Genomic DNA, 16,982 nt, shown 5'->3' with positions numbered 1-16,982 from the left:
AAGTAACTTGCCTGTGGTCACACAGCCAGGTGGTGGTAGGTCTGGGTTGGAACTCAAGTAGTCTGACTCTAAAGTTTGTGCTCTCTACCACCTTATTATATTGCCTTTCCAACTTTCAGTGAACGAACTCACAACATTTTATTCTATGAACACAGTTTTTTCCAAGTTCTTAAAAAGATACTTAGAAAACATTTTATGAATTTATGATTTTAAACAATTAGATAAGAAATATTATGTAATTGCATTGATCAATCACTTGCCGTGATGATATCAAATTCTACACAGATGACATTTAATTTCTAGTTTGAGAAATAGCAATACTTGAATTTAATATACTTTTTGGCAGTCTAGAATTATTATCATATAGATCAAGAATCAGCAAACTATGGCCCACAGGCCAAACCTGTCCCACTACTTGTTGTTGTCAATAAAGTTTTATCAGAACACAGTTTATAGCCATTCACTTACATTTTATCTATGGCTGCTTCCACACTTCAACAGCGTAGGTGAGTAGTTGCAAGAGAGATGGTGTGGCTCACAAAGCCTAAAATATTTATTCTCTGGCCCTTCACAGAAAAAGTTTGCCAACTCCTGATATAGATGTTCAGCTGGGATAGGTTGAGAAATACCCTGTCAGGTTGGCCGGGACCTAGTTACAGAGTGATTAGCAAAGTCATGGGAGAATGTAATGTGTTAGCTGAAGCAAATGAAAAGCCAAGCCCACAAATAATGCTCCTCTCTTTATATCTACGGTAAATTGTTACAGTAATGACTCCCGGTTATCATGCCTTCCAGTAGCCACACCGTGTAACCCTTTCCCACATTGACTCTTGGGCCTGGCCATGTGGCTTGCTGGAACCAAATGAATCCCGCAGAAGCTCGAACAGGTGCTTTCTAACTGGCTTGCTCCCCTGGACCTCAGCACGGAAAGAAAGCCCGAGTTATCCTTGAAAAGAGACCAAAGAACTGAGGTGTCCCAGCCAACGATCAGACATGTGAGTGAGGCCTTCCTGGACCATCCAACCCCAGTTGACCCCTCCAGATAACTGCAGCCACATGAGTGACCCCAAGTGAGACCAACAGAAGAACTACCAGCTGGACCCAGTCCAAATTGCAGAATCATGAACAAATAAACAGTGGTTGTTTTAAGCCACTAGGTTTTGGGTTTGTTTTTTTAAAATGCAGCAATAGATAATGGACACAACACCCTAGCTGAGTGACACCTACTGATTAGGGATCAATAGCATCACCTAGGGACAAGAAAATATGAATATTAAAAAAATGATTTTTAGAAAAATACACACCTGTGAGAAACTAAAAATTACCAATAAGGATCCAGGATTTCCTTTTCTTTCAAACTCTTGAGGAAAAATAGATTAAAAGCAAAAACCTTTGGCTTTCTGTCTAGGAAAGGTTGGGTGCTGTAAATAATAAATTCTTGTGTTTCTACGGAATCCTTTTATCCCTTTCTATCTGCCCAGACAGAAAAGGAGTCTCTCACATCCGTGTAGGTTTTTCTTTTGCCCCCTGGAGGAATCAAAGGCTAGGAGGGATTTGCTGGTAGGAGCCAAACACCTGTGCCAAGCTAGTGGCTTCGAGGCAAAATATGATAATGAGAAAAAGTTGTGGCTTCAATAGTATTGGGCGAGGGAGTTGGAAAGGGGACAGTGTAGCATGGAACAAAGCGGAGCCACAGGCCTAACTCTCATCTGCGATTCCCACACTAACCGCCAGGTGAGCCAGTGTCTGCTCTTCCTGCCAGAGATGAAGGCAAGGGGTTCCTCTGCTGTGGCCCTCGGGGTGTGGGCGTGAGGGCTGCGTCCAGCATGGCAGCAGCAGCGAGAGGTGGCTCCCAATGTTTTCACTTCATCCCGATACTCTCCCTGTCAATCAAGACCCGTGGAATCCTTTCACAGCAGCTTCCTTGAGACCCGTACCAGCCACACTGGGTTCAGAAGCTGAAAGTTGCCATAGGGTTCAGAGGCAAGTTCAAGATCAGAGAAGGAGAGACAATGATTATGTGGGACACAATTAATCAAGGAGCCAAAATATCCAGTAGATGCCCAGCGAATCCAACTACAGAAGAAACAGGGGTCATTTCATCTCATAATGAATCGAATAAAAGGAGGTAGTGAGGATAGTCAGTTCTGTAAATTGTGAGTTCATTCATTCATTCAACAGATATTGACTGTCTAAATACGTATCAGGCACTGTTGTGGGCACTGTAGACATAACAATAAACACTGCTGACGTGACTCCTGCCTGAAGAGCAGTTGCATGCTAGGAGGAGAAAAAGGACAAAAACAAAGTCTACTCAGTAAAACCATGACAGGTCCTGATGTGGGCTGGGAGATGAAAAGCTGGGCTGGAGAACACACGGTGCGGGGAGGAGAGGCCTCCTGGCTGGTGGAGGGCAAGCATCCACGCCTTACTCAGGTGTTTGTGCATTTGAATGAAGTGCTTTGGCCTCAGATAAGCTAAGCTCCACGAGGTTAGACTTTCTACGTTCCAGTTTACAGTGTTGTGTAACATTGATGTAGGCTAAGACACAGGAGAAAAGGTGGCCATGGCAGCAGCATTGAGACCAGAGTAGATAGAGAGCAGGCTTTCTGGGGGAATCGCCTGGCAGCCCCGCTAATGACCGTGGCTGCCCTGCAATGCTCCAAAGCCATCTCTGCACCATATGCACTCACTAATCAAGGCCCAGCAGCAGGACCCCGCCCTGATGGGTTCTGCTCCAGAGCTCTCTAACTAGATTGCCCTAATGGGACCACGCAGGAGACGAAAGCCCAGCTCTCTCTATAGGGAGCTAATAATGCTTCCAGGTCCAGGGAGAGGACAACCAGCAGCTCTCTTGCTTTACAAACCAGGAACATGGTCCCCAGGCTTTGTCACCCCGAGGAGGATGTGTTCTGTAATATCTGCTCCTCACACGAAGCACAGAAGGATTGGAAATTTGCTTTTCATCTTTTTCTCACTCCTTCCTTTGAAGGTACCAGTACGTAAATCCTGTAGTTCATCTCATTTCAGTAGCTATGAGTTTAACTTGTTTCATGCCATTAACAATTCTTTTCATAATGATACTAATCAATAAAAACCCCAATTAAAGCCTGGACATCTGCCACCCAGTTACCACAGGCAACCGAACTGTTCACTCAGGAGGTGCTATTGTGGTTTGACAGTGCAGAGGGAAAAAAAGGAATTCTCTGAAACTAACCAAGCCAAACACATAGGTTTTGGTTGTGTGACACAAGTAGGTTATCTTTGAAATGTTTAAACTCCCCCATTTTAGAAGATTAAAGAGTATGACCTTAAAAGAAATTCTTACTCATTAAATATTAGGGAGTTTAAAAAAAAAGGTCAAATACCTCTGGCCCAGAACATTTTCATTTGATTAAATTTATTTCAGTTTTCCTGAGATAGCTACTATTTTGTTAGGAGAGTCAAATACATGACTTGACATGCCTGCTCAATTAGGAAGTGTTGAACAAAGGGAAAATCTTTATTATTATTTTTCTCTTGCCAGTTATTTATTTGGGTTAAAGATTGCCTTGTGCTTCCTGACATACTTTAGGAATGAATTACAGCTAGAGGTTTGCCATGTCATGAGTCAACTTGATAATCTTTTTTTGCCAAAAATCACGTCTATACTTTTGGCCCCACTCTTTCTCTTTGAAGTTATTATCTCCTTGTTAAGAAGGAAGAAATCTACGCTCTCATAAGCCTGTGAGCTAATTATGTCAAATAGGAGGGGTAGAAGCAGATTCCAAATATAGGATGATGGGCTGCATGAGGTTGAACTCAAGCTGACCACCGTGGAGCAGCACTTCCTTTTTTCACATCGTGTTATGTTCTTCCCTGCACACACGGAGAGCCGTCAGCCCTTAGCAGCCAGATGAACTTGCATCCCAGATAAACTTGTCCAGCTTTCTTGTTCTGACAGCTGGCTGAGCTGAAATGTGTTTCCCAGAGGCCCAGAAACCATTCTGACACTGATGATCAAGGTCCTTGTATTCATAAGTAAATCCATCCAACGAAAATTGAATTAAAAGGTTCTCATTGCCCAATCCTACTTCCTCCCCTGATGACACTTAATGGGTCTAATAAGGTTCAATTAAGACCACCCAGGCCTCCGTGGGCTAACGTGAACAGCTGATGAGCCGCACAGGTGAACCCGATTTAAACTAGATTGACTAATGGAGTCAGAAACGCTCATGGGTAATCAAGTGAGAAAAAAGCCCTAGAGCCTTGATATAACCGATTTTGCAGCACAAAATGGTTCTGAAATGATTCAAGATGTTTAAAGACAGACAGTATGTTTTGAGAAAGCAGTTGTGCTAGGTTTTAGATCTGAAAACATTGCATTTCCAATCCCAAGTGAAGATTCCAGGAATGTGGAAGCATGAACAAGAACACCCTGGAAAGGGGAATTTCAGGCCAACCTGATATAGTCCTTCTACATCCTAACTGCTAAAGCACTTTTATCTCATTTTCGAGGAGATAATCCCCACAGTAAGCCTTCATGCCCTCAAAATGATGCATCTGGTGTCCATTTGTTACAACAAGTGTCTTGACCCTATTGGAGAGGGAAGTCGTGCACAACTAGAGCAGTTCCTAACACAGATGTTTAACATCAAAACAAGAAACAGCAACCCAAAAGCCAGGTCAGGGTACAGACAATAGCTCAAGGGCTCTAGGAGTCCCCTGGGGAAATGACTCCCACATCCACATCTTTCTTGAAATCTCACCCAAACTCCGGGCCCTTACCTCCAACTACTTTCTACATCTAAAACTAAACTCAATCTCCATTGCCCACCCACCCATACAAAGAAAACTTTATTCCTTCCAATAAAATGCTTATTAAAATCAGTTAATTGAATATATGCCACAATACCATTCTTTTAATCATGTAGATTTAACAAGCAAGCTTGATTATACACTCTTAGTTTCATCTTCTGTCATTTCTTCCATAAAAACCCTCCGTGGCCAAGCTTTACTCTCCACTCACACTACTGCCCAACCCCCTCCCATTGCAGGCCCCGATGCTGTCCCAACCCCCAGCAGGAAGGCCCTTCTACTCCAATCCGTTAGCATACTCCATTCAGAGTAACCTTATCAATAACCCACTTCCACCAATTCACCCCTGTTATGCGTTGAATTGTGTCCCCCAACAAGTTATGCTGAAGTCCTAACCCCCAGAGCCTCAGAATGTGACTTTCTTTGGAAATAGGGCTGCAGATATAATTAGCTAAGATGAGGTCATACTGGAATAGGATGGGCCCTTAATCCAAGGTAACTGATGTCCTTATAAGAAGGTAATATGTTGAGGGAAGAACACCATGTGAAGATGGAGGTGGAGACAGGAGTGATGCAGCTGCAGGCCAAGGCACACCAAGGATTGACAGCCACCACCTGACGCTGGGAAGAGGCAAGGAAGGGTTCTACCCAGAGTCTCAGGGGCAGCACGGCCCTGCTCACACTCGATTTCTGACTGCAAGCCTCCAGAACTGAGACCATAAGTTTCTGTCGTAAGTGACCCAGTGTGTGGTCCCTTGTTCTTGCAGCCCTAGGCAATTAATACAACCCCCTTCCCTTCTAAAACCTTCAGTGTCTTCCTATTCCCTCATCATGTCAACTTCAGTTCCTTGGCTCGGCTCCTGACGCCCTGCACTTTCTCACTTCGTCCTCTCGCTATTTCTTCACAACCTTCTCTAAACTCCAAGCTACCCTGACCTCTCCCTTCTTCAAAATCCTGAGCCCATGTTTCCACTAACATCTCTTTTTACTATAGCCAGTACGTTTATTTCTGCCTTCCCTATAAGTCCATAAGCCCTTTGAGAAATGGGCTATGACTTTTTTTAATCTCCCCTGAGCACACAAAGACTCTCAATGTACTTGTAGACTAATGGATCTAGTAGCCTTTGTACGTGCTTTGCCCTTGACCTGGATTACCCAGGTAGGCTGTGAACTACGTGCCAGGGACCATTTTCTTAACCTGTGTGTCCCCAGTGCCTGGCACAGTGTCTGGCATTTCGCAGATTTTCAATAAATGTTTTACTCAGTTCATTTTAAAAATCCAGCTTCCAAGTATATCTGTGCTGGGTCCATCCCCGGTAAAGCAGCATCTGCCTTCTTTTGAAGAACTTGCTAATGAAATATCTTAGAGTTCTTCAGACAAAAGTGGTTGAAGAGGGGGGGAAATGCCCTTCTCTTTCTCCAGCAGCCTCACTAATAGGTCATTAGAAGGGCCCCAGCCCGGAGGCCCAGGGAGCCTTATTAGTCCCCGGTGACCCAGGCTCCCGTTTATTAATACATTACAGGGCTTGTTCTTCCAGCCCATTGTTACCTGTGTTTCCAGAGCCCTTTAGAAGCATGAATAAATGATGGCTGGCTGGTCTCCCTCCCCAGGATTTTCTTAGTGCTGAGAATCCCGACAGCTTTCCAAGACATGATTTGCCACTACAAACGCCAAGTGATCTGGTCCTCTCCTATTCGTAGGGATGCTTGATAATACAAAGTGCCAACTCCTGCCGAAGGAGTCAGACAGACTAACGTGCTGTCACAAGTCTCCAGGCGACAGAATGGTGCAGTGGGCTTTTCAGACAGCCCGAGCCTTCACAGGGTAGAAGACCTTTTCTCAGCAGGTAAGTCATTCAGATCTCCAGGATGCCAGATCCAGAGAGCCTGCAGGAGCCACAGAAGGAGCCCAGAGGAAGGCTGTTGTTCCACCTCTGCTGCCATCGCCCCTTCCCCACTGCAACCTCACCTCTTCTCCCCACAATCTCCAAGGCATGCGAATTAGCCTCCCTGATAGACAGATAGCTATCCCCTTGGCCCTGACCCTCAGAAAACAAATCCTCTGACCATCCATTGGATGTTTAAAGGGTTAGGTTGGGAGAGAAAAGGTGCAGTGTAGGGTAGTCCAACCTTGGAAGGCAGTTAGAAGCCAAGGAAGAAAAAGAGGGACTTCCAGTTTCCAGTTCCACATGTAAGGCGCTGGAAGTCACCACTCCATCCTGACAAGTAAAAAGCTGAACATACTGAAAAATCAACAGTTCTTCTCGGATGTGTAAGAGAGGGGAAGACACAGGACAAACCACTGTCCCCAAGACGGGAGAGACAGGTAAATACAGGAAGTCATGACTTACCAGAGCAGAGACTAGGAGCAGAAACGTCTGAGAAAACCAGTGCAGGGGTAGGAAAAGCTGAACAGCAGTTGACGAAGATTGCTGGAGACTCAGCGTGGACCACTCTGACAGTTGAGCTCCAGAAGGACTTGGTCAAGGGAGAGCTCCCACAACATTGTGAGATTGACCTCTAAGAGCTCGACCAGATTCCTACAGCAAATAGCTGAGAAAAATTCCTGCGAGCTTCCAGCAGGGGTGGGAGAAAAGGAACTCATTTTAAACATACAAGAGCACACCTTTCTCAACAAGGCCTGCCCTCAGGTGAAACCAGTTAACCAGAGGCTAACCTGCTAGGGCTATTATCAGAGCCCAACTAACCTGGGGAAGGGAAATATCTAACTCCGCCTGGCTCTAGCCATGCTGTCCCACCTAAATGGAGAGAGAAAAAAAAAAGAGAGAGACACTTGTGACGTTCACAGTCCAGAGTTACAGGCTCACTAAAAGACTGAGACCTCATCATAGGAAGGGAGAACGCTTCCTCTTCCCCACACCTCACCACCACACTACTAAAGGCCTATTTACAGGTACAGGCTGCTCAGCTTTCAAGAAAAAGTGATAAGGCATACCAAAAGGCAAAAAACACAATTTGAATAGACAGAGCGAGCATCAGAACCAGACATGGCAGGGATGTTGGAATTATCAGAATTATTAATGTACGGAATTTAAAACAACTGTGATTAATATCTAAGCTTCCGAATGGATAAAGTAGACAGCATAAAAGAACAGAAGGGCAATATAAGCAGAGAGATGGAAATCCTAAGAAACACCAAAAAGAAATGCTAGAGATAAAAAACACTGTAACATAAATGAAGAATGCCTTTGATGGGCTCATTAGTAGATTGGACATGGCTGAGGAAAGAATCTCTGAGCTAGAGGATATATCAATAGAATCCTCAAAAACCAAAAAGCAAAGAGAACAAAGACTGAAAAAAACAGAACAGAATATCCAAGGACTGTGGGACAACTACGAAAGGTGTAACATACACATAGTTGGAACGTCAGAAGGAGAAGAAAGAGAAAAAGGAAGATAAGAAATATTTGAAACAATAATGACTGAGAATTTTCCCCAAATTAATATTAGACATAAAACAGATCCAGATCCAGGAAGCTCAGAGAACATCAAGCAGGAAAATGCCAAAAAAAACCCAGTACAACTAAGCATATCATTTTTACATTACAGAAAATCAAAAATAGAGAAAAAATTCTGAAAGAAACTGGGGCAGGGGCATGCCTTATCAGTAGAGGAATAAAGAAAAGACTTACATCTGACTTCTCAGAAACCAGGCAAGCGAGAGTGACATGAAATACTTAAAGTGTTGAGAGCAAAAAAACACCAACCTAGAATTCTGTACCCTGAGAAATTATCCTTCAAAAGTGAAGGAGAAATAAAAACTTTCTCAGACAAACAAAAGTTGAGACAATTTGGGGCCTGGCCCGGTGGTGTAGTGGTTAAGTTCGCACACTCTGCTTCAGTGGCCCAGGGTTCGCCAGTTCAAATCCTAGGCCCATGCACCACTTGTCAAACCATGCTGTGGCAGGTGTCCCACATATAAAATAGAGGAGATGGACACAGATGTTAGCTCAGGGCTAATCTTCCACAAAAAAAAATTGAGAAAATTTGTTGCCAGCAGACCTGCCTTGCGAGAAGTGTTAAAAGAAGTTCTTTAGAGAGAAAGAAAATAATTTAGGTCAGAAATTCATACCTACACAAGAAAGGAAGAGCATTGAAAGAGAGATAAGTGAAGATAAAAACTTTCATTTCTCTTACTCTTAATTGATCCAACAATTTGTTCAAAATAACAACAGCAACAATGTATTCAATTATGTATGCTTATGTATTTCTATATATGCTTATGTATGTTTGTATAAAGTGAAATGAATAACAGCAATGATACAAGGGATGGGAGGAAGGAAGTAAGGTTCTTTGGTTATTCTAAGGTACTCACACCACCCACGAAGTGGTGTGGTATTATTTGAAAGTGGACTTGGATTAGTTGTAAATGCATATTGCAAACTCTAGGGTAACCACTAAAAAGTAAAAGAAAAAAAAAGAAAAGAAGAAGAAAAGTATAACTGATATGCTAAGAGAGGAGAGAAAATGGGATCATATAAAATGCTCAATACGTACAATATGTTCCACAAAAGGCAGAAAAAGAGTGGAATACAAAAACAGGAACAAAGAACAAGGGTAACAATTGGAAAACAGTAAGGAATATGGTCAATATTAATCCAAATAGATCAATAATCACTTTGAACGTAAATGGTCTAAATGCATCAATTAAAAGGCAGAGATTGTCAGAGTGGATCAAAAAACAAGATCCAACTATATGTTGTCTACATGAAACCCACTTTAAATATTAATACACATATAGATTAAAAGTAAATGGATGGAGAAAAATATACCATGCTAACACTGAGAAGAAAGGAAGTATAGATTATCAGAAGAGTTTTTAGTTGATCAAATGCACTTGAGAAAGAAGAAAGGAGCCAAGATCAATTAAAGGACCTGAATTACATGAGTAGGGCAAATAAGGGACAGAGTTTTTCAAGGAACATTTTAGAAAGTGAACATCTAGGCCTATGGGGGCTTGAAATAAGTTACTGAAGTTAATCCCTAGATGTTTTTGCCAGTCCTCAGCAACTTTCTGACCCAAAAAACTCAAAATACTTTGTACTTTCCCAAAATAGAGAGTGAAAGAGACCTGCTCTCTGTTTGGGGAATGTGAAGAGCTTGGGATGAAGGGTAAATTTAGCCTTAAGGAATGCTTGAGTAAGCTATAACAGCCACAGGTGAACACCCACTTCCTCGTCAATGTCCCTCCGTGTTGCTGGTATCATGGCTGTCCTTGGCCATGGGCTACTCCTAGCCATGTTTCACCAGGAACCTGCTTTAACTTGATGTTACATCATTGCATCATCCTACAATCCAGGGATGTTTGCATTTTACCTGGAGACTGAAGAACCTTCCAGACCCAACCGTCCATCTCTAAGGTAGCTGGAGTGTAGCAGGTAGATGTAGTTTCAACACACTGGTTTCTAGAAGTCTCAGGATTCCAGGCACTATGGCAAATGGCAACAAAGAAAACTATTTTTGGAAGGAAAAAACCGTCCCTTTATCACTGGCACCCCAGTAGCAACAAGCACACCCAGCACCCAGATCTTGGTTTCTAAACGCCATTCTCCAACAGAAGAAACCAGGGTTCCTTGAAGAAGTAGTTGATTCCAGGTCTGTGCAAGAAAAACGCAAGATGATCCTGGTGCAGCTTGTGGTGCCAGAAGGTAAGGAAGTGCTCAAAAAGGACGAGGGCATCTTGAAAGAGCGTAGAAATCAACCTGAAAGAGTTCCCGGGAACAATGTGAGCCGGAACAATTAGGGCAATAAAATAAATAACAATATTTAATTGTAACCCATAGAATAAAGTAAATATACATGAGTCTATGCTGATGTTTTAAAATAATTGAACAAATAAGTAAATTGGCAGTCAGGCATAGCTCTTCCTTACCAAAAACTTCCAATTAATAAATGTAGAAGGAAAGAAGGAAATATAAAATCACCATTAGAACTACACAGTAATAATCACTGTGGGCAAAAAGCCCACCAATGGATGCTAAAATTAGTGGGCAAATGTTTGAGGAAAAACAGAATATTTGCATAATCTAAAAGTATCTCCACCAAGATATATATTAATTACAAAAGGAAATTTAGTGATTTTACAGGGGAGGAAACCCTTCAGAAATACCGTAACCCAATGATCAAGGCAAAAGAACCAGTAATAAAACTTGTTGACACCATGTACCCCCTGGTATCGGATTAGGGCCCCACTCTTATGACCTCATTTAACCTTAAATACCTCCTAAAGCCCTATCTCCAATTACAGTCACATGGGCATTTAGGGCTCCAGCATATGAATTTGGGGGGAAGCAATTCATTCCATTGCACTTGCCAAAAATACGTAACCACAATCTAATCATGAAAAACACTAGACAAACCCAAATCATCTAGGAAACAACTGACCAGTACTCTTCAAGAGTGTCAGGGTCATGAAGGACCGAGAAAGACTGAGGAACTGTCATAGACTGAAGGATACTAGGACACATGACAATTAAATGCAACATAGGACCTGGGATTGGATTCCATAACAAAAGAAGGATATTAATAGAGAAACGGGTTAAATGTGAATCAGGTCAACAGTTTTGTTATGAGTATTGCATCAATGTTAATGTCTTGGTTTTGATCCTTGTCCTATGGTTATGTGAGATGTTAACAGTAGGGCAGCTGGGTGAAGGGTATATCGAAATGTCCTGTGTTATTTTTGCAATGCTCCTCCAAGTCTAAAATTATTCCAAAATAAAAAGTTTTTTTAAATGTCCCTTCACACTGCATTCCTTGCAATAGTGGTGGGAGCAGAGAAATAAATCTTAGACCACGTTTTATTTTTTGGGAGGGAGGGGCATGGACATGGCACAGAAGGGAGTAACCGTACCATTTCTCCACCTACAGGAAGAAAGAGAAAGCCAGTAGTTGGGAAGATTCAAAGTGGAGGACAGATTTTAAAAGCTGGTGTCGTGGAGACAGATGTGGAGCACAGAATCTGCAACAAGGGAAATGAGGCTTGGCCTATTTCCAGGTGTGAGGGTCAGAGGCAGACCAAGCGCCTTTATTTTAAGACTGTCAGCTGTTTGTGTCCACAAAAGAGAAAGGGAGGACTCTGCTTTCACACGAACAGCCCAGTGGACGTCTACCACTGACTGCTCTCCCTCCCAGCTAGTCGATTCTATGGCTCTCAGAGCTTCAAGGCTGATTATTGCAGGGATTAGCACCTGACAGTCTGGGCAGCCCAGATAATTCCTCTTATTTAGGACAATCCACAATCAAGTAGATGGCAATCCCCTCATCCAACCCCACCCCCACCCCGCCCCCCACTCTCCAAGCCATCTTTCAATTTTGCAGTTCTAAGCATTTTTGTTGTTGTTTATTTTACAAAGATGTTTTTGAGTACCCATGTTGTTTAAGGCATAAGTAAGCCCCAGAAGATAGGAAATAACTCTTGGATATGAAGGGAGCACTAACACAGCAGGCTGTCACTAAAGAGCTTGCTGAATTGACTTGCATGCCCTCTGTGGATTATATCCAGAAAGCGAACTTAGATTGTGGTATTTCTGGCCATAATCTCTCTTATGCACAGTGGCCAGAATATAATAGAAATTGCTGGGCTGAGGAGCAGCTACAAAAGTTTCTGAAGACATAGTCTTTAATGGAATGACTCCTCTATACAAGATGCACCATGAACTCTGGATGAAAAGTAAAAATAGAAATAATAATAATAGCCAATTTTCATTGAGTGTTTACTATGTGCCTTGTATATAAACCTCCCAACAACCCTGTAAATTAAGAACTCTTAGAATCCCCAGTTTGCGGATGGCTCGCAAATGGTATAGTCCAGATGCAACCCCAGCAACTGGGCTGGAGTCCATGCTCTTCAGCATTAGTCTCCACCTCCTTTCATATTCCTCAGTTCTGGTCCAGCTTAACTGTGGGACTTTGGGAAAGTCTTTAAAATTCTCTGAGCCCCTGATTACCTGCCTATAATATGGAGCTATAATCCCATCTTGCATACCTCAGAAGGTCAATTACGCAAGAGAAAATTTTTAAAAGTTGAATATATAGTAGATCACAAAAGAAGTTCCCTAAAATGTCAGGGACTCTCTACAGAGACCACATCTTTGGCCATAATGCAATGAAATAAAAAATCAGCTGTAAGAAAGACAGATGAAATTGGTTTTACACTAATGTGCTCATAAATAAGTCATGGGTTAAAGAAAGTAAGCCTCATTAAAACAACAAACTGATGTTTTTTAACATATAAAGTCACAAGATCTAATTCCTAAACTGCAGCGGGGGAAAACTGAGAAGGAGCCTGTTTATTTCAGGACTCCCAAAAGATGTGGACATTATAGGAACCAGGAAGCTCTGGAAGCGAGGATGGAGAAAGGTCTGGAAATAGGATGATTGGTGGGAAATTGGTTTAGGAAGCACTTAGACCTCAGGGTGCCCTCCCCTCTGCTCAGCTGGGTGACTGCCTCCCCTTTGCTCCCCTCCAGGCAGCCTGGGAGAGTCCAGCAGGGGGTCTCTGGTCCAGGGAACACCAGGCACAGTTGAGGGTTTTAACCATACCAGAAACAGCAGACACTGTGGAAACTCACACTGGATATTGACACCATCTCCTCCCAGCCTTCCTCCCCGGCTCCCTCTCAGAACACCGGCAGCCGGGTTTGTGTGCTTCAGGCAAGACGTTGAAAGAGGCTTCACTGGGGAATTTCAGTCTAAGGATTCTGAGGATCCCCCATGACGTGGTCCAGCCAGAACTCCTTACAGAGACCCTCACAGTCAATAAGCCCTACCAATGTGCTCAGGGCTTCCAATAACCTTTCTTTTTTCCCCATCGTGGTAAAATATATATTACATAAAATATGCCATTTTAACGATTTTTAAGTTTATAGTTCAGTGGCATTAAGTACATTCACAGCGTTGTGCAATCATCACCACTATCTGTTTCCACAAGTTTTCATTACCCTAAACAGCAACTTTATAAGCATTAAGCAATATCTCCTACCCACCTCTCCCCGACCCCCAGCCCCAGGTAACCTCTAATCTACTTTCTGTCTCTTTGAATCTGCCTATTCTAAATATTTCATATGAGTAGAATCATACAATATTTGTCCTTTTGTGTGTTTTATTTCACTTAGCATAATTTTTCAAGATCCATCCATGTTGTAGCATGTATCAGAATTTTATTCCTTTTATGGCTGAATAATATTCCATTGTTTGTATAGATGGCATTTTGGTTATCCATTCATCTGTTGACAGACACTTAAGTTGTTTCCACATTTTGGCTGTTGTGAATAATGCGTCAACGGACATTGGTGTACAAGTGTCTGAGCTCCTCTTCTCAATTTTGGGGGATATTCTAATCACTTTTTAACTCTTCATAATTATGAACAGCAACCAAGAATCACCAGACATTTGAGTCAAGCATCTACAGTGAAAGATAAAACACAAACAGAAAAAAAATCAACTTGGAGGAAACAAAAGAGTATCCAGACTGAAGAAAAAAAGAATATCCTAAGAAGGATAAAAAGAAGATATTACATCTATAAAATGAGCACAGTATGCTCTAAAAATGGAAATTTCAGAGAACAAAAAAATAGTTCTTAGAAAACAAATGTATGAGAGGAGAAATAAAAACCTCAATAAATAAACATGTTAAAAGTTGAGGAAATCAGAGAAAATTGGAAGACAAAGAGATGAAAAATAGGAGGGAAAGGAGAAGAAAAGTAGAAATCCTGAAGAGGAGAGCTAGCATCTGAATAAACAAATGCTCTATAGACAAGAGAGAAAATAAAATAATAACAAAAATAATGATATAATAAAATAAATAATAACATATCAGAAAATAAATTATTATACTCAAGAAAATTTCCCAGAACCCTTGCACACTATTGGTGAGATGATAAACTGGTACAGCCACCATGGAGAACAGTATGGAAGTTCCTCAAAAAAATTAAAAATAGAAGTACCGTGCAATCCAACAACTCTACTTCTGGGTATATATCCAAAGGAAATGAAAACAGGTTACTGAGGAGACATATCTGCACTCCCATGTTTATTGCAGCCTTATTCACAATAGCCAAGATACAGAAACAACCTAAGTGTCAGACAGTGGTAAATGGATAAAGAAGGTGTGGTATATATATATGCTAATGGAAGGTTATTCAACCATGAGAAGGAGGAAATCCTGCCATTTGCAACTACATGGATGGACCTTGAGGACGTTATGCTAAGTGAGACAGATCAGACAGAGACAGACAAATACTGTCTGACATCTCTTATATGTGGAATCTGAAAAAAACTGAAATTGTAAAAGCAGAGAGTAAAATGGTGATTACCGGGGACTGGGGGAATGGGAGACGTGTAGGTTAAGGGTATGTACTTGCAACTAGTAGATAAATAAGTCCTGGAGACCCAAAACCAAGTACAGTGATTATTATAGACTACAAAACTGTATTATAATCATTAAACTTGCTAAGAGACTAGATCTTAACTGTTCCCAACACTGGAAGAAATTATAATTATGTGCCATGATAGAGGAGTTAGAGTTAGCTAACGTTACAATGGCAATCGATTGCAATATATATGTATCAAATCAATATATTGCACATCTTAAACTTATGCAATGTTGTATGTCAAATATATCTCAATTAAAAACTTAAGAAAGTAAAGTAAATTTCCAAGAGCTGACACAGGTGAGAAGGCCTAACACAAAGGATGGAAAGAGGCCCACACCAAGGCACGTCACATGGAACTTCAGAGCACTGAGGGCCAGCAGAAGAGCCTGCAAGCTGCCAGAGAGAGGGAAACAAAACCCCTTACAAAGGGTCTGCAGTCATGGGGACTTCTGACTTCTCCCCAGCACCTCTGGAAGCTAGAAGACAATGGAGTAACGTCTTCAAAATTCTTAGGGACAATGATTTATGACCTAGAAATCTCAACTGTTATTAAAGGCACTTGTACTCTAAGAACCCAGATGTAAGATGTCACTGTGGCAGTATTTCCCCAAAAATTCATTCATTCACGTACAACCCTTACAATTTTTGCCATAACTACAAGCAGCTTGTACTATTTCTCATGAGCTTTTACTTAAATTGAGTTATGTTTGTTACTTAAACAAATTATTTATGGAATCCATTATGGAAAGTCAGCTATCACTTGTGATAAATAAAGTAAATATGAAAATAAAATAAATTTAAAAAATAAAAGCGATGATTTCAAGTTCTGACTGGCTCCTGTTGGCTTCCCAAGGCTCTGAGCCTGGAGTCTTTCTCTGCATGAGAAAAGAAGATGAGCGAGGATAAGAGAGGTGTTGAAGACCAGGACCCTGATATGTCTTTTGATGTAACCAAAAGGATTGAAAGAGATTTGAAAGGACTAATTGTCCTATGAGTCAACTTTATATAATGCTGCCTCAGTGTACCACCTACACCCCCACGCCCCCGACCATACCACCAGTTCCTTGTCTTGGAAATGCTGCACTGAAAGGACACACAGAGGCCACTTCCCACTTGCCAGCAGGACTCAGGGATGACAAGATGGCCTGTATCTATGCACAGAAAAACAGTAAGGGCCTTTAGACCCCACCAGGCTCAACAGCTAAGAGCAGACAAGAACACTAAACCTTGTTTTGATTTTAAAAACCTGTCTGTCTCCAGTCTTCAAAGCTCTGAAACTAAAGAGGACCCTTCCTGCAATCAGGCAGGTTTCATCTTGTGGACCAAAACCAGGGCTAGCTTCAACCATCCCCCACCTGCATCTCCAGGTTTACTTCAGTCACCTCAATTTGCAACTTCACAGAGTGGCCTCTATGGGCCCTCTCCCTGCAGGGCTGGGCTACCTGTAAATAGTAGCTTCATGGTCCTCTCCAGGCCTCTAGCAACACTTGTGGTTTTCCTCTGCATTAACACAACCACTGAGTTTGGTCTCCAGAGACCGAAGGATTTGCTGGTCCCTGACAGAGATGGGCAGCTTCATAATTATGTGTGCTCTGTGTGCTCAGCACACTCTCTAGCAAGGCTAAGCCAGGTCTCAGAGTCAAAAACTGTGTGGCCTGCATCCTTAGACAATCTCTCATCTTTTGCATTTACCCGCTCCCCCTTGTCACATCATCTAGTCTCATGGTCTCGTCCAGTCTCAGGGTTTAAATGGTTAAGTAGCCTGTTTAAGTTCACATATCTAGGAAA

The sequence above is a fragment of the Equus przewalskii genome, chromosome 4, assembly GCF_037783145.1.
Source record: "Equus przewalskii isolate Varuska chromosome 4, EquPr2, whole genome shotgun sequence".
NCBI lineage: Eukaryota > Metazoa > Chordata > Mammalia > Perissodactyla > Equidae > Equus > Equus przewalskii.
Note: the sequence above shows the minus strand (reverse complement) of the source record.